This window comes from Triturus cristatus, chromosome 10 (assembly GCF_964204655.1).
Source record: "Triturus cristatus chromosome 10, aTriCri1.1, whole genome shotgun sequence".
Taxonomy (NCBI): Eukaryota; Metazoa; Chordata; class Amphibia; order Caudata; family Salamandridae; genus Triturus; species Triturus cristatus.
The window spans coordinates 215,088,708-215,108,252 of record NC_140593.1 but is presented as its reverse complement, the minus strand read 5'-3'; the positions used below and the strand labels follow the sequence as shown (position 1 = coordinate 215,108,252).

The window sequence follows — 19,545 nt, the reverse complement described above, 5'->3', positions numbered from 1 at the left end:
GAGACGGATCCCTGAGGAAGGCAAAAGCCGAAACGTGCGTTGTGTGTGTATAATTGACCGCCAGTTTATTGAAATGTTTTTGTGTGCTATCAATTATGGACTCTTAAACAAATTCCATTGTTAACTACACTCAGATCAACTCAGTTCATATATTGTACCACAGAGAGCAACCACAACAACAACAATTGCATTACTTTGTTAGCATTGTTATGTAATGTTAGTAAACAAGTGACAATTGATGTCAAGAAATGTATTTTAAATATATACAGAAAAATGTTTGTGTAAAATATTTATGACCATTTTCTACAAATTAAATGATTGAACATCCAACCTTTGAGTGTCATTGTTGACTGTGTGTTTATAGCATCCTGTTCATTTTTGTTTTCTTTGTCCATATTAGCTCTGGTTCATCGCCTTGCCTTAGGCAACCTTTTTTCAATTGGACTTGGCTCTCTCTGCAGGGTCACTGCCAAACATTTTGCCTTAACCCCACCTGTTTTCTGAATTTAGTTTTCTTTGGCATTAGGAATCTGTACACTTTACCACTGCTAACCAGCTCTCACCCTAAAACATGGTATCATTGGCTTACCCTCAATTGGCATATTTAATTTACTTATAGGTCCCTTGTAAAGTGATACTACACATGCTTAGGTCCTCTAAATTTAATGCTACTAGCGTGCCTGCACTTAATGTAATAACTGTAACATATTGAGAAAAATTCTCAGTTTAAACGCAAATAAACAAGGTCTGGCAAGGGTTACATTTGTTGATGTATATTCTCTCAACAGATCTCAGTACTTATCTATGAACTCATATACAAAGTGCAAACGATGCAGTGCTCAAGTGAATGTGATAATATATAAAAGTGAATATAAGACCCTGTAAAGATTCGGCTCTTCTGTTAATTGTAAACAAAGTTATGTTTTAGCGATTATTACACATTCATAATCCTTCTAATGGAAATGAGAGCCGAGAAGTCAACATTTCGAGTTCGTTAAAAGGGTTGCCTCAGAACTTAAGTCGTTTGGCCTAGGGCCTAAAATTATTTATAATATCTCATGAAACATTTCAAGTTGTGATTTTGTGGCAACATCAATTGTAAAGCTAAAGACAGGGGCTCAGTGGGTCCACCTTCTCCTCAGTTTCTGTAGGTATCTCTCATAAGTAGAGTTATCCTGTGGAGTAGGAACAATACGAGAGTGGGTAAGCAGGTTCCCGCACTGGGGGAAACGTGGCGATGATGTGTCTCCTTCCTATTAATCCGTGTTTGATTTTGGGAACATGGATGAAACTTCCCAGGGACGATGAGCGATTCTACCTTGGAATGGAGAGGTTTCCTCCATTCCTACTCAACCCTGTCAGACCTTGTTTGTTTGTGTTTAAACTGAAACTTTTTCTCTATATGCTACAGTTATTACATTAAGTGAGGGGATTGCTTATTACGGATGTAGTTCCCATCCACTAAATAATTCCCACAGCACTTTGTATATATATAATAATACTTTCCTATGTCCCGGCGGGCTTATAGGGTTGTCCATGTTATTACATACTAGCTGGCCTACAGCACATATTATGCTATTCACTTAAGTGGCCCCTTTAAACATGTTTCAGGTCTGCCTTTGAAGTCTGTGTGCAATTTTAGACTGCCAGTTCCACCTGGTAAAATAAACCTTTTGCCAGACCTAACCCCCACACCTTTTATTACATATGTTACCCCTAAAGTAGGCCCCAATCAGCCCTTACGGCTGGGTGCAATATATTTAAAAAGTTGAACATGTACCTTAAAGTTGTATATGCCCTGGTAATGAAAAAATCCTACATTTGTTTTTCAATACTGTTAGGCCTACCTCTCCCGGAGGATAATATTGGGTTAACTTATTGCATGCTAACCTTTGATTGGGAACAGGTTGCAATGTCATGTTTGCTCTCAAAAGACTTATATTTTAAAACTCTTGTAAGTGGTAAAGTCTGATTTTAAGTCGAAATTACGAAAATCCCACTGTGAGAAAGTTAGCTTTTTCTTGTTTTAACCATTTGGTGCATACAACCTGTATCCCGAGTCACAGGACACTGATTAGCAAGGCACTTGGCCTTTGTATATTCATCCCATGGACCATCCTGTTACAATGTGTGGGGCGGAGCTATTTCCTGCTCCACTTGCATTTCGAAGGAGTTGCCTAATCACACTCAAAAAGAACTTCACATACGTATTTTGTCACCATATATTTATTGGAGCCTGACAGGAGAAGAGGGGGAAGTTTCCAGAAACTAGAAGGGCCTAGAAGTTTCTCCCACATCAAAGCCTGGCACCAAGTATAAATATTGGACCCTCAGACCAAATCTTCAGTTTACTCCTGGACCAGCAGAGGATCCTAAAAAGGACTGCCTTGTACTTCAGAGGACTCCTTGCTACTTGAGACCTGCTTTGTACTTCAGAGGACCTCCCTGTTGCTACCAGGGGATTGCCTTCTTGCTTGAAGCCTGCCTTGTACCCTCAGACTGTCGTGCTGCTTGAGACCTGCCTCACTGTGTGATTCCAGGACTAACAGAGTGACTCCAAAGACTGGTTTGTTAGCCTTCTGTTCTGAGTGACAGGGACAGAAAAAGCTCCAACAACCTTGAACCCACACCTTGACCCTGTGTTAAGTGAGCCTTCCCTCAAGTAGTGCCCAATAAGTCTTGGAACCTTTGAAGTGATGCTAAAGGACCCTAAACAGCCAAAAAACAAAACGTAGCACTTTCCATCAAAAAATGCTCTGAGAACCGACAGGAGACTAAGATCTACTTGCTCATTGATCCACTCAAGGTGCATCGTCTATTGGCCTGATTGCACAACAGTTCCTGCTACGTTCTTATCTGCAGCAGCATATCATGTTCAGTGGCTCCTCTTTGGAAGAGTATTCAGCATCCTCGAGCACTCGTTGGCTACAGCCTGCAGTTTCGTCCCACTGGAGATGTTAAACTTCCAAAAAAAAGTCGTCATTGAATGTAGGAATCTTCACCACAACTTTGTCCACTGGCTCCCTGATTATGACACCACCTCCTCAGATACCACCGGCTGCCTTCCCCTGTGTACGTTACCTTCTCAGTCATTTTCTTCCAAAATTCTTCAAAATCCAAAGGTAAACTGATACTGGGCGCAATTCACCTCATGTATCCAAACTGCAGTCCATCACGGTCAGCCAAACGTTTTGACAATGTCCCGATCTTGCTCGTCAAGATGTCTGCAGTTGTACATTTGATATTTTAGGTGATATTTTTCACTAAAAAATCTAAAAAATCATAACTGCAGTTCTGCTGATTGCATTTAATTTATTTAAGTGCTGAATTATGTATTCAAATGTTCTCTTTTTTTTAAATGGTTATGGGATTTTCCTTGTGTTTTGTTTTCATTTTATTACTGTTTGAGTTCTACATACATATTTAACACATTGACTCCTTTTGTGCCAAGCTACCAGAGGGTTAGGCACAGGATACTTTAGTGACTTTTGTGATTCACCCTGGCTTACCCTGGCAGGTATTTTGGGTTCTGCTTGAGAAGGGTTCGGACCACCTCTATCCAAAAACCCAATTTCCTGCAGTTGCCAAAAAGACAACTTGGAGGAAGCAATCATGAACTGAGATTACAACAAAGAGAATCTGAAGTCATTCATAAACTGGCAGCAATAAGACCTTATGGTTAAATTCAGTGAAGGGTTTCATTACTTATCCAATATTTAAAATGAGATATGCAGGAGCTGTGATTGGTATGTATGAACTGTGCTTCCAGACCACGGCGGACACAGTGACCGCACTACCCTGTGTTGTTCCCTTGTTGTCAACTGGTAATCAAATGTAGGGTGAGCGTACATAAACCAACTCCAGCACTTGCTGTCGTTGAGTGCCAACTGCTGTGCAGAAAACTGAGAGAATGGGATTGGTGAAGTGGTGCACTGCTCGTTATTGTGACAGTGGTGGTCAAATATTCAATGAGTCTTGATGTATAGTAAGTCTTTTTTATTTTCCAAGAAATAGTTTGCCAGCCAACGCGTTTAGTTCATGTAATGAACTTCTTCAGGGCTGCAAGTTATAATGAGAACATATAAGGGTGTGCACAAAATATGCATGTGCACGTGTGTGTTGCATACGTTTCGTGACAAAGAGGTGAGTACGGAAAAGGAACAGTGATGTGGAGAATGAAGGAAGTGTGTTGGATGAGGGAAGGGGGGGTCTAGTGAAGGAATAATAGATATATGCTGTATGAGCAGTGAATAAAAGAAACGGGAAGAAGTTGTGAAAGGGACTGGAGCCAGGGTGGTGGCGAAAATGGTGCGCTATTACAGGTTCCTGGTTCCAGGACAATGGTGCAAATACACTGAAGGCATGAATATATCGTGAAATCATTAAAATCACCATGACTGTAAAATGCATACATGAAAGCATAATATCAGTGGAGCTCCCAAGTCAGAAGATGCAAATTAATCCAACGTTAATACAGTGTCTACATGGCATGAAATATATAAAACAATGATGCCGTATCTGTATAAGTCCCTGCGCACAGCCCAGTAACAAATACATGTCCGTTTGTGTAAATATTTTACCCTCCCAAGAAGGCAGTATCTTCGCCCCGTTTTAAGGAGCCTGAAGTTTAGGCAAGCCAGACTGGCGCTTCTATAGTTACAGATGTTGCCTACTGAACTCACAATTTCTGCAATGACAGGTTTCTTGCGGGTCACCTACAGTTCAAGATTATCTAGACCCAAGTGACCACTGAATGGCCATCTGTGTTTTAGCGCTGCTTTTTCCTCACCCTTTTTTAGTCACCCATGACAAATAGTGGCGTTTTATCTCAATTATTAAATTGGAGGTGTTGTGTTTTATCTGAACTTTTAACAGGATTTGTAATGATGATTTTTCTACCGCATGATTGTATCTTATATGGTTATGATTGCTCCTGAATAAAGATGTATTATTCATTAATGTGTTGTGTATATTTATTTTACAATGTATCCTGTGGAATTTTCTGTTTCACAAAGGTGGCTACAGCAGAGCTGTAATATTTGAAAAATTGATTACATGTACCTTGGCAACAGTTTGTGCTGTGATTTTTCAAGCAACCACCGGCCTGAGAAGCCAATAGCTGAAGGGGCTGTCCCAAAGCCCACTCTGTTCATGTGCATGATATAAAAAACATGATTCTCAAACTTTTTTTTATCACACAGCTATTGAAAAGGACTGCCAGTAACCACTATGCAAGATGGTGCTTTTCAATTCCTAACTACAATTTTGAATCACAAATCGCACATCGCGATCCCTTTTGAATTGCAAGGAATGCAAGATGCGTCACGTTGTAAAGCCCTGCGCCAGAAGTAGGGGTTCCTGTGCGGGGGGGGGCGTTCCGTTGCAGGAACGCCTCCTAAAAGTGGCTGAGTGAAATCTACAAGATTTCACTCAGTCACTTTTGAGCCCATGCTGCGTCAAAACCCTGCGCCTGCTTGAAGCAGGCGTAAGGATTGACACAGCATTGTAACGATAGGGCACCCCAGAGCCTTTCTGGAGCTGCGTCGCGCTTGCGAGGCAACTCCAGCAATGCGCCGCCTTTACGGCACAGATGAGTCACGCATCTCTCCGTTTTTGCCCCATGGTGCGCCGCATTGTAAATGCGGTGCATCCATGGTGGCGGAGCCATGACGCACAATAACTGGCGCATCCCTGATGATATGCAGTTATGCACCAGTTATTGTAAATCTGCCCCTTAGCGTTTAAGTGCATGGGCAGTAGCAGGCGAAAACCGATGTCTGCAGCAGGAGGGTCAACTGTTTTTTCAGGTGTGGCTAGTGAAACTGTAGTATAATGCCAAACCTTGTTATTGGCCTGGTGTGTTCATTACAAGATTAGTTATTGAGCACAATGTTAAATACATGGTCAATCAGAAAAACAAATATATTTTTAATTTAAAAAGCAAACAAGAATTGTAAATTGCGCACATCGATCTAAATCAAACAGCCTGTGACTCTACCATGATGGGCTTTTCTTGCACAGCGCACAACCCAGCGCCTAGTTAATGCACCTGTAGGGCAAAAAGTGATTTCTCTAACCTGATAATTATGGTACGTAATGTTTTATTTTCAGACGGTACAGCTCAGGAACAATGAGCAAGGCTTGATTTTTTTTTGTTTCTGAACTGTGCTGTCTCAAAATAAATAAAGAACTAACACAGTGAAACACCTGATTAAATGAAGTTTACGACCTGTAGGTGAATTAAACAGGCACTCAATGCTGTGCCAGAAAACCCCCTCTTGATACAGTCCTCTGTTGCAACTCTGTGATTCACAGAGCTTTCGGATATACTGACCCGCTCTTGACAGTCAGAAAAAGATACTTTCTGACTACGTTGCAATAGAGATTCTGTGACTCTCTTGGATTTCAGTCCGAAGGTGGTGTGAACGCGCTTTCCCTCGAGTGGCCACCGCTACTTAATGACGGTGGCCGGGGGAAAGAGTTGAGGGGTAAATTAATTATTTCTTTTTAAAATACTTACCTGCAAGCTGGTCCCAACCTTTCGGTCCTCTTTGACTCCTCGGTCAAAAGCAGGAAGCTCACAGGTTCTCGGACTCCCATAGCCAATCACAATGCTGCCTCACAGCAGCGTTGCGATTGGCCTGAGTGCCGTGGTTCAGCGCTCAGAGAAGTACTGAGAGACTGTGCATGTTCTCCACTGAGGCAGTCCAACACAGCCAGTAGAGAACTTGCAACGTGCACATGACGTATTTGGCAGGCCCAAGATGGCTGGCAAAACCGTCATGCGCACTTTGAGTGTGCTCACCACTCCTCCCCGTGGACCTGCTCTGGCAAGCCCAGTCCCACCCCGCACCTAAGCAGGAACGGAAAACTAAAATGTTACTTTTTGAAATGCTCACAGAGCAGTGGGGGGACTCTCCTCCACCTCAGCGGAGGAGCCACCGCTGCTTTCCTCCTAAATTCGATTCACGGTCCTAAATCACTGGTCATAGATTCACGCCTGTTTTGGAATAATATATTCATTCACAATAGAAAGCTCTGCTCGTGGGTTAGCTTCCTCATTGTGAATCTTGTTTCCTGACAGTCTCGCTGAACTCAAAACACCCTGAAAATGTATTTCTGCCGATGGCATGTTTCTTTATCGTGCCAGTGGTATTTCGATGTTGGCTTGATAAACCTGTGCCGCGTAATTGTAGATCTGATTAGAGAGAGTTTTAATAGTCTGTGAGACAGTATGACAATATTACACTCCACATAGAGAGGGGGCAATAGTTAAGCCTCCTTCAGGTTAATGTGTAAGTCACATTTTGCCCACAGTACATACATTGGTTGTTGAAAATGTCTTGTCATGACATGTAGAGGTTTTGTTTTTACCACTTTGTTGAAATATCATATGTAGGGTACATGTATTAGTGTGCATAGGGGAAAAGGAGTGTGTATAATTCTGCAGTGGTGGGTATGCACTCCACCAGGCTGTTCGTACAAGCTGGTCTTTGGGAATTGCTCCGGGAAATTAGCCCTTTTGATTGGCCAGAATATGGCCAAAAAGCCAATGGAGCAATAGTCATCTGTAGTACCTTCTCATAGTCACACAACCTCATGAGAGCACCATTGGCATGAGTGATAAGCAACCACCATTGATTCAATTAATAATAGTCATCAATGTGAAGAAAAGACCATGGACCCAATTATTGTTTGGCAGGTCGGGCGCTGTCTGCCAGCAATGTAGTGATCTCAGTGCCGTCACAGGATCTGATGTTACTGTGGTTCCTGTTGGATTCTGTGAAGGCACAGAAAGAGGTTTTTAAATGGTTTTTTTATATCCATTATTTATCTTACAGTCAGTAAACAACTTAGCTGGTACAGTACACGTCAAAAATGTCATCACACATAGATTGTACACCCTTACATATTTCTTCCCAATACACAGCCCACATGTAAGTAGTTGTAAAGGAGAACAAGGGGAACAAAGAACGTGGGGGATAACCCAATCTACTGCGGCCCCAGATAATTAGGGACTTTGAGAAGCACTAGTGGTTTCTAGGGCACGCAATCTTCTTGTTCTGGTGTCTTGCCAGCTAGCTATTGTTTCAGAGGATCCAAATTCTCCTTTGGTCATTAAGCTTTGGGCATTAATTCGCTATATGTTTCTCTAGGGGCATTACACATGACCAGGTCTTTTATCAATTTCCCATCATTGGGATTTCCCCCTGCACCCATGTATGGCTACTTTGCCTGTTCCCAACAGCAATGTGATACTCACAGATTTCCTTTCAAATTTTGGGACCTTTCTCACATACCCTAGCAACACTAGCAACTGATCTGCCAGAAGGGTAATCCTGAGTTCCCCCCAGTATTCATTGATCAGCAGGCAGACCCATGCTAAGTGGAGAAAATCCGCTGTAGAAGTATGGCATCTTAACCAGTGTGTTTTTTCATGCCCAACAAATTTCAACAAGACAACCGGTGTATAGTGCATGTGATGTAAGTATTTGTAGTGAGCTATTCTATGCTTATCATTCATGAATACTTCCTTAGTGTGTTCACCCATTGCTCATCCAATATATAGATATTACCAGATCGCGCTGTCACTTAGCCCTTGTCCAACTAGTCCTAATGTCATATCCCCATCACTGCACCATACAATAAAGTGACCAAACTCATTGGTGTCGTCCAGCAGCTACCAACGATAACAACCTTCAGTTCTTTGGCTCCCTTAGGTATATGGGAAACCCTTATTAACTGTCTCTCACAATATATAATAAAGGAATTCTTCAAATGGTCTTTCAGACATTTTGCGGCTAGGGGATCAAATGTAATCTCAATCTTGGGGTTTGTAGCTAGTGTCAAGTGCAAGGAGTGCATGGTGTCTACAGTGCATTATTTTGCCAACCTGTACCACGCCCACACTGTGCAGTTGATTGTATGTATTTCATATTTGGAACTAACTGGTTCTTTCAATATCAGTGTTTAAATCATTAGGGATCAATTTCACCCTTGCCAACCCTCTATGAGGGACCTGTCGAAAGATGTGGAACCAATATGAAGTAAATTGTGCTTGTAAATAATACACTTCATAATTGAGTGTGGCAAGCTATCCGTACCTGCACAACCTCTGTATAGTATTCCAGTTTCTTTGAGGTTGCTTTCCAGCCCATGCTAGTTTTATCATTAGAATTTGGTGATGATAAAATTATGCTTACAAAAGAGGTACAGTAGTATTCTGAAACAAATATAACAGTGGGGTTCGAATCACAATGTTCATTAACCCGACTCTAACTGCCATAGTTAATGGCGGTTTCATCAATTTATCTATATTGGTGGCAATGTTATCCATGGTTTGGCCATAATACATGCTAATTACAAAATACAACTCTCTATGGCACTGCTAAATATCTGACTGGGATCTCTCAACACACCAGCTGGTACACTAATGTCCTCACCGTTATGCTAATCGTTAGTGGCATCATGATAGATTTCGACCAGTTAATGGTCAGGCCTGACCAGCTACCAAATTTCACAATGTTGTCAAATATTTGGTATAGGTTTACGCCTGGGAACTATCAGCATGAAATTGACTGAATATAGGGATATCAAGAACTGGTGTTTGCAAAAAGGTATGCCTCTGTGTCAATGTGATTCTCATTATATGCAAGCGAGATGCTTGATTGCCAGCGTAAATATCAGCAGCAACAAAGGGCATCACCTGACATGTACTGTGCTGTATCGCAATATGATTAGAGATTTGACCAGTCATCTGTTTGTGCGCTTCTGGGAAGAGTCCAATCCAGCTGGTCATCACTTTCCCTACAGCCAGTCTATTGAGCAGTGTTAGAACTGGAGGTCTCTAGTTGGCAGAGGTAGGACCTTTGTCCAAATAGGCACCATTGCTTCTAGTAAGGGCAAGGGGGATTCACACTTTAGATAACCCATGCTCACCCCCTTGGTAGCTTGGCACGAGCAGTCAGGCTTATCCCTGAGGCAATGTGTAAAGTATTTGTACCAGCACTCATAGTAACACAGTGAAAACACCATAAATGGACACCACACCAGTTTAGAAAAATAAGATATCTTTATCTAAACTAAACAAGGCCAAAATAACAAAAATCCAACATACAGATACTCAGTAGAATGTCTTTAAAAAGGGTTGTTGCAATAATAAACTTGTAGATGGTAACTGCAACACTTCTCTCTCAAAGTACCTTAGATGCGTAACGCAGAACAAACAAAAGGGTCACAGAGAAAGCGATGCGTTGGTTCTTCCTGCGCCCCGGGTGCGATGCGACAAGATGGTGCCTTGATGGGTTGCAACGATCCGGTGCGATGCGATAAAATTGTGTCTTTGGTGCGATGCGTCAACGTGGATGCGATGCGTGCACGCCCAACAGCCGTGCGGCGAAATTGGTAGCTTCTTGAGCCGTGACAGGGTCTGCAACATGCTTCTCCGGTGATGCAATGGCGATCACCGGTAGCGGAGACACGCTTCCTTAGAGATGTGACGGTCTGGCTGCTGCGGCAGCATCACGCTTCTCCCTCATTGTGTCGCGCTTCCAGCTCCCAGCAGCAAGGGCCTCACACACAGTTACAGGCACCTCAGGGCAGGTCAGGACTTCCAGCAAGGAAGTCAGGGAAGCTGGGGGTGAAATCCTTTTGTGCCTCAGCCTACAGAAACAAGAGGCCAGCTCTTCTCAGGCCCTTGGAGACTTTTCTTCAGATGGACACAGCACACTGCAAAGTCCTTCTTCAATCAGGGGACACAGCACACAGCAAAATCTCTTGATCCTCTCCTCAGCAGAAACATCAAACAGCAGGCCAGCTCCAGACACATAGCAAGGCTAGTACTTCTACTCAGTCTCTTCAGCTGTCCTCTTTGGCAACAGGTTCCTCTTCATCATGAAGTAGTCTAAAGTTCAGGGGTTTCAGCTCCCATATATATACCCCAAAAGTGTTTGTTCTCTATGTGTGAAGGGTCCTGGACCCAGTCCAAACCAGTTCTGGGTGCACTCTGCCAGTGCACATCTCCTTCCTTTGTTAGACACAGAGCAGGAGGTGGAGCCAGCATTGTGGAAGGCAGGCACAGCCCTATTCAGGCCCAGGTGCTACTCTTCCCACAACTCCAAATGCAGATTGGCCTATTCAACCTAGTGCTGGCTCACCCAGACTCCTGGGGCCACCCAGACCCTGTCACTCTCAAACCAGACAGTCAATCCACAAACAGGCAGAGGCACACAGAAAGGTTGAACAAGAAAATAGCCACTTTCTAAAAGTGCTATTTTCAAATACAGAATTTAAAAAACATCCTCCCTAAAAGATGTCTTATTAAATTCTGAGTTCAGGGATACCAGACTCCAATTTTCAATTGCACTCCTATGGGAAGATATGCAGGTTCTTTTTTTCCTTGGACTTACTTCTCTCCGCAGTTTGGAGTGTAGTTTTGTCCTTACGCTTGGTGTTTAATATGGAGAATCCTGGTTTATCTTACACCAATGAGGAGGTCGACGCCCTTCTGGCTGACCCCTCGCTCTTTTCAGATCCTTCCATTGCCCAGACCATCTCACAAACAACCGAATGGGATAAGTTATCTGAGCAAAAACGTGACCGTATTCGTACCATCTTACACGGCACTATTCTGACTGAATACTTACGTAACAATATAGCTCCAAGAGGTTTATTAGTGACCAATGCCCCACGTATCTTTTTGGAAGACTCTGTCTTCAGGAAGGAGTGGGCACAAATAGCATGGCACTGTACCCGCGATTGGTTGGTCCTGATCATTAAGACGGCCCTTAGGCTGTCTGAAGCATTAATGGTCAAGATCCAACTTACTGAGACCCATTTTAGAACAACTCTGACAGGGTACAAGAAAAAACTCGAGGAATTAAATAAAGAAATCAATGAGTATAAGGATAACCTGACACAATCTAAGGCACAAAAATTCCAGAAAGACCTTAAAAGTTTTGCCTTCACGAAAGTCTACCCCTATGCTGAACCGAATTATACACCACCCCAACGGAATTCAAACTACTCTGACAATACGTCTGAGGATGATACATCCACCACCAGTGGCTCAAGTAGTGGTAGTTTCAAGAGTAGACAGAGGGGTAGGGGAAAGGGTAGGTACCAACATTACCAACAGCATTGGCCTGTTTTTTCCAATCAGGGTGCTAATCTCCCCAACCAATACCACCAACCCCCACAATTCCCTATGATGGGTTGGAATCCAGCCTTCATGCCAATTCCCCCTTACACCCCCAACATGTATCGCCCCCCTTTTTTAGAGAGAGGCCGAAGGGGCCGGGGAAGGAGAAGAAATCAGGTACATTGGGGACCAGACAAAGAGATGGGGATCAACACGAGGAGCAAATCAGGGGCACAACAAGCAGGGCCGAGCAACCAGAGACTCTAGTGACCAACCTGTCTTCCCTTGTACTCTCAGACACTGAACAACAAGTCTTAGAGAAGGGTTTATGTTTTGTTCCCACAGATCGCCTTGATCGCTTCCGCCTACATTGTGAACTAGCTGACTTCTTCAGGAAACTTAAACTCAAACATTTCTTCGAACAACAACAACCTACCAGTCCCTCAACGTCAGAGAGTGACACAGGACTACGGTCAAAATCTACTTTTACACCACCGCCTCACACTGTCCCGGCAGAACTTATTGCCTTTGAGCAGGCAGTGTTCAATGACATTGAGGCTTATGAAGACACCGGCACTTTCAAGAACATGAGTGCCGCTGAATTTCTGGCACTACAAACCCTCCAGTCAAATTCTTCCATTGTCATAAAACCAGCTGACAAAGGTGGAGGTCTTGTAATTCAAGACTCCACGGCCTATGACACAGAATGCAGACGTCTGCTTGCTGATAGGATCAGTTATACCCCGTAAACCAATGATCCATCACTCGAGCTAAAAGCAATGATTATCAATCTAGTGGAAGAGGCCGAGTCCAATGGACATATAAGCAGACATGAGGCTGATTTCCTCACTAAGAGTGAGGGCACCGTTCCCTATTTCTATACGTTACCAAAAACTCATAAAAACAAGTTTCCATCGCCTGGCCGACCAATTGTCTCAGGCATTGGTTCTCTCTTAGAGCCTCTTTCCATCTACTGCGATTTTTTCTTAAAACCTCTGATTCAGGCAACACCGACTTACTTGAAAGACACCATAAGCCTGCTGGTTCTTTTACAGGACATAACTCTGACAGATGATCCGACTTTCCTGGTTTCTTTAGATATAGAAAGCCTATATACCAGCATACGCCAGGAAGATACCATCAGGGTTATCAGTGAGACTTTGGAAGAAAACCCTTGGGATTTTCAGACATCAAAACAGTTCGTCGTAGACTGTGCCACCCTGGCCCTCGAAAATAATTTTTTAAAATACAAAGGGACCCTCTTTCTCCAATCCACCGGTACTTCGATGGGGAGTACCTTTTCTCCCAGTGTGGCAGGCCTTTACGTTCACGATTTCGAACGGAAGTACATTCTGACCACCAACAATCCTTTCTCGTCCTATATATCTTTTTGGAAAAGATATATAGACGATATCCTGGTGATTTGGAAAGGACCAGAGATCCAACTTGTGAATTTTTCGAATGGATTAATACTTGCGATCCCAGTCTCAAATTTACCAACACGTATGATCAGAACGAAATAATATTTCTTGATCTGATCATTACCAAATGGGAAGGCAAGTTACTAACTAAGACCTACTATAAACCAACTTCTAAGAATAACCTCTTAGCCTTCTCTAGCTTCCATCCACGACCCCTGAGAGAAAACCTCCCATTTGGACAATTTTTGCGTATCAGACGCAACTGCAGTCGCATGGAAGACTATCGCATTCAATCCAATAATCTATCTGCAAAATTGAAAAGAAGGGGTTATCCAGATAAAATTCTAAATCGCAGCTATAAGAGGGCTAAAAATCAACACAGACAAGCCCTCCTTGAGGATTCAGTAAAATCAGTGGAGGAAATCCCTTTGACATGTGTGACGACTTACAGCACGGCCTCTAATGCTGTGACTAAATCTATTCGTAAACATTGGGGTATCCTTGTAAGCAACAACTTAAAATGGGAGAAACCTCTTTTTTCTTTCAAAAAGGCTAGAAGCATCAAAGATGCCCTTGTGCACACGAGACCACGAGCAGTACCACCTGACAATATTCCCTCTGTATTACAATCCTGGGGGCTCCCTAAAGTGACAGGTCATTTTCCATGTGGGCAGTGCAGTGTGTGTCACCTCACGAAAGCCAGCAAGACTTTAGATCTCAAACAAGACAAAGTTTGGAGTCAACGTGCACACACGAATTGTAACTCATCCAACGTTATCTATCTATTGACATGCCCGTGTGGGATCAGATACGTTGGCATGACCACACGCAAAATCAAACAGCGTATTGTAGAGCACAGAAGTACCATCCGCTGTGGGAAAAGTATCACAAAAATGACAGAACATTATGTACACCTTAAACATACCCCCGATGACTTGACCTGGACTATAATTGAACAAATTAGACCAGGGAATAGGGCAACCAACATCCTGTTTGAAAAAGAACAACGTTGGATATATCGCCTGTCAAGTCACACTATGGGTTTTAACGATAATATCCCTTGGGGCACAGTGTTAAAACGTTAAAACATTATCATCATCATATGGACTCTAGTTTTTCAGTCCTTTTGTTAATACCATTTACTATTCAAGACATCACCATGATGTGTTATAAACATGAGCATGTTGCAGATGTCAATCTTTCAAGCTCTTTAACATGAGTAAAGGGTTTATTTCTCAGTGTTTCATCGCAAACCCAGTATGAAGCGGCATTTATCATCAAAACAATCTCTCCTCTTGTGCATCCAGTTTTATGCCTGATGCTTACAACTACTCTGGAGGGATGTATGACGTTACAACGCACACTTTTACAACGCATGCACTTACAACGCATTTTTTACAACGCATAATCCATTACAACGCATGACATTACAACGCATGACACTACAACGCATTTTTAAAAACTACCTTTACAACGCATTTCCATTACAACGCATACTACCTTTACAACGCATACCATTACAACGCATAATATTAAATTGCATTTAAGGTAAGTATCAGATAGTATAGGGGTAAAAGTTACTTTTCTAACTCCAGGGGGTGCAACAGTAGGGTAAGTGTTGGATAGTATAGGGGTGCAAATTACTATTCTAACTCCAGGGGGTGCAACAGTAGGGTAAGTGTTGGATAGTATAGGGGTAAAAAGTACTATTCTAACTCCAGGGGGTGCAACAGTGGGGTAAGTGTTGGATAGTATAGGGGTAAAAATTACTATTCTAACTCCAGGGGGTGCATCAGTAGGGTAAGTGTTGGATAGTATAGGGGTAAACATTACTATTCTAACTCCAGGGGGTGCAACAGTAGGGTAAGTGTTGGATAGTATAGGGGTAAAAATTACTATTCTAACTCCAGGGGGTGCAACAGGAGGGTAAGTGTTGGATAGTATAGGGGTAAAAATTACTATTCTAACTCTAGGGGGTGCAACAGTAGGGTAAGTGTTGGATAGTATAGGGGTAAAAATTACTATTCTAACTCCAGGGGGTGCAACAGTAGGGTAAGTGTTGGATAGTATAGGGGTAAAAATTACTATTCTAACTCCAGGGGGTGCAACAGTAGGGTAAGTGTTGGATAGAATAGGGGTAAAAATTACTATTCTAACTCCAGGGGGTGCAACAGTAGGGTAAGTGTTGGATAGTATAGGGGTAAAAATTACTATTCTAACTCCAGGGGGTGCAACAGTAGGGTAAGTGTTGGATAGTGTAGTGTAATATTATGCTTTGTAATGGTATGCGTTGTAATGGTAGTATGCGTTGTAATGGAATGCGTTGTAAAGGTAGTTTTTAAAAATGCGTTGTAGTGTCATGCGTTGTAATGTCATGCGTTGTAATGGATTATGCGTTGTAAAAAATGCGTTGTAAAGGTAGTGCGTTGTAAAAGTTGCGTTGTAAAGGTTGTTCCCCACTCTGGAGAAATGTACATAATCACCATTTTGTCTAGCTTCGATCTATGCCAGACTTCATTTATTTTTCCCAACCTTTTGGAATGATCCAATATCGGTAATCGAGTAATATTTTGCCGACCAGGTCACATTTGAATAAACCTCTTGGTGCATGGCGGCTTCTCTGGAAGCCGTGTCAGTCACGATTTAGCCCTCTAATAGGAGTGAAATTCAGCAGTCTAGTCATCTATTTCCGCATTCACCGTATCACGTGACATGCGTGATGACGTTACGCTTCTCAACCGGAAAGTGCATCCTATTTCTACACCACTCCCGGTCCGGACGTCAACATCCGAGTCCGTAGGAGGGCCGAGTAGGTTTTCTGAGGGCTGGTGACTTTGGCGTAGTAAGTAAAGGTTCTGCTCTGCTGAATTCCGTTTCTTTACCTTTACCATGTAAGTTATTTATTTCACTTTCATCACTCTTTGTTTAGAGTGTGACTATAGGTCCCGCCTCCCACCCGGACTCATGTAGTGAAGTTGATTTGAACATCACGTAAGCACCTTTTTACTGATTTCTTGGTGTTTACCAACTATTGTGATAATTCCTCGCATCTCCATTTTTAAAGCCAAGCGTTTTTCTGCCTCCCATAGTCAGCCAGATTATAGCGCTGACTAAGAGTTTGATGGCCAATTGTTCAGGCATTTTTGCCGTAATTACCACCTACCAGGGTGTAGCATTCTCCGGCACTATTTCTTCTAGCGCTAATGAGCACCACAGGATATTTCCTTTACCGACAGGGGTTGATACGAGTGTGGACTCCCGAAGGTTCTGATATTATGGAAATTTCACCCTGTGTGAGCATGAAACCCAATCACAAATCTGTTTGATTACCCTAAGCTTGTTCTCTGTGAATATATAAGTATTTTGTGAATCACTGTTTGTTTTTCTGTTTCACCTTTTTCTTGCTCCAACAGAACTAAAGCTCTCAGAAATCCTGAAGGGTTACTTTATTATGACCGTAAGTTTTTAGCGACTCTAGACCCCACAGGTTAGGGTGCGCCTTAGCGAGCGAATACCGCCGTGGTGGTCTTCCACTAGGTCCTGAAGAATGCTTCATGTAATAACGTCAGAAGCAGAAACATGTCGACCACTTTGATCACTTTGCACATTATTTAGGCCGTAGCTGGCCCAATTATCACCAGAGTTCTCACGTCCACCACATTGTTTTTAACTGTGTCCAGTTTACCACTATTAAAATTGCTTATTGGTTCAAACTTTGACATGTTTTAACCAACACTATCACGGATTGCACTGCATTCAAACACAAAAAACCAGCTCCGCTGTACTTCAGGCGTCGCAGCACACCGGGGAGACACTCGATCTCTCCAGTGGGAACCCAATGATGAAGCATGTCACCAACTAGGTTGGTGAGTGAGGGTTCTTTTAAAACATAGTGATTCACCTTTCTAATATCCCCCAACACTTGTTCATACTTGATGGACACACTCTTCCATTGTTTATCTATACCAGCCCTGGGGGACTAAGAGTGGCTCCAAAAAATTCCCTCTCTCTCTTGTTGTTAATTTATAAGATATGCAGGTAAGCATTCTACACAGCATTCCCCATTCTGTCCTATGGGCAAGTTAGCCTTTCAATAGTGAAAAACGAAATTGGTAGTATTTCACTATCAGGACATGTTACACACACTAGTACATGTCCTACCTTTTACATACACTGCACCCTTCCCAGGGGAAGAGTACGGCCTGGCAAGTGGATACACTGGCCAGGTCGACATGGCGGTTAACAAACTGCTCACAGGCACTGCGGTGGCAGGCCTGAGACCTCTTTTCAGGGCTACTTATGTGGGTGTCACAATCAGTGCTGCAAGCCCACTAGTAGCATTTGAATTACCAGCCCTGACACACTTAGTGCACTTTAGTAGGAACCTACTGGTAAAGCAAATATGCCAATCATGGATAACCAATCACAATAACAATTTACACAGGGAGCAAATGCCCAGAGTTCTATAGCCAATAACCACAGGTCAGAAAAAAAACAAAGGAGGAAGAAGCAAAAGTTTGGGGATAACCCTTCAAAAAGGGCCATTTCCAACAAGCAGCACCATCATAAATAGCTACTCAGCAGAGTCAAATGCTTTGGTGAGATCTAAAAATACAACCACTACTTTACTCTAAAGGTCTAACTGATGTGCCACAGTGAATAGAGTTCTCAAGTTATATGCTGTAGAATGATGAGGAACGAAAAGTGCTGGTTCTAGACAACCACACCATGAAATAAAATACGTATTCTAGCTAGTAAAATCTTAGCTAATATCTTATTAGCCAAATTATGAGCAATAGCTGCCTGAATGAATCGCACAACTGCTGCGGCACACCTGGCTTTAGTATAATGATCACAATTCCCTCATGTAAGGTCTACAGCAGCTTGCCCCTCTGACTTGCCTCTCCATCCATGTCTAACAGATGCCGATTAATGAAGTCACTGTATTCTTTGTAGAAGTCACTAGTCAAACTGTCTTTGCTTAATGACTTGCATGTTTTCAAAGCACAGAAAATGTAATGAGTGGCCACCATGCTTCAGGCAGTCCCTCGTTACAATTTTTTGTTTTTCTATCTGAGCGCTTTACCACTGCTAATCAGTGCTAAAGTGCATATGCTCCCTCTGTAAACTGTGTAAATTGTGATTCTGATTGGTTCTCCATGATTGGCATATTTGGTTTACTGGAAAGTCCCTAGTAGGTGCACAACGTGTGACCAGGGCCTGCAAATTAAATGCTACTAGTCGGCCTGCAGTACTGGTTGTGCCACCCACAGGATTAGCCCTGTAAACGTGTCTCAGGGCTGCCATTGCAGTGTCTGTGAGTGCATTTTTAAACTGCCATGTCGATTGGGGAAGTTCACCCACTTGCCAAGCCCAAACCTTCCCTTTCACTACATGTAAGGCACCAATAAGGTAGGTCCAATGGGCAGGGTGCAGGGTATGTGTAAGGTATGACATGTACTGGTGTGCCTTACATGTCCTGATAGTGAAATACTGCCAATTTTGTTTTTCACTATTGGCAGGACTAGCTGTTCCAAGGACTATCATTGGAGCTGCCTTGTAACATTTTACAAGTTTAACTTTTAAATGGGAATAGATGGAAAATTGGAGTTTGGGTTATCTGAGCCCAGAATTTAAAAACACATATTTTAGTAAATTTGTGTTTGGAAATGCCACTTTTAGAAAGTGGGTGTTTTCTTGTGTAACCACCCTGTGCTTCTGCCTGCCTGTGGAATCAACAACTGGTTTAGAATGACAGGGGACTGTTTGTGCATTCACTCTAAACAGTCAAACAAAGGGAGTTGAGGTGTGCCCTGCATATCCTGATCGCCCATCACCAGGCTGTTGGGCTAGAGTGGTGGGAGGAGTTGTCACATGCACCTGAACAGGGCTGTGCCTGGACTCTCACAATGCTGTTTCCCCCCCCTCCCTGGAGTGTGTCTGGAGCATAGACTAGGCAGAACAAGAACGTGTGCACTACAAAGA

At 42.8% G+C, this 19,545-nt stretch overlaps 1 protein-coding gene across 4 annotated transcripts in view; it reads left to right on the top strand.

Moving 5' to 3' along the window:
- MALRD1 (MAM and LDL receptor class A domain containing 1) overlaps nucleotides 1-19,545 on the top strand; it is a 2,533,556-nt gene that overhangs the window by 1,162,578 nt on the left and 1,351,433 nt on the right. The gene's annotated exons all lie outside the window — the stretch shown is intronic.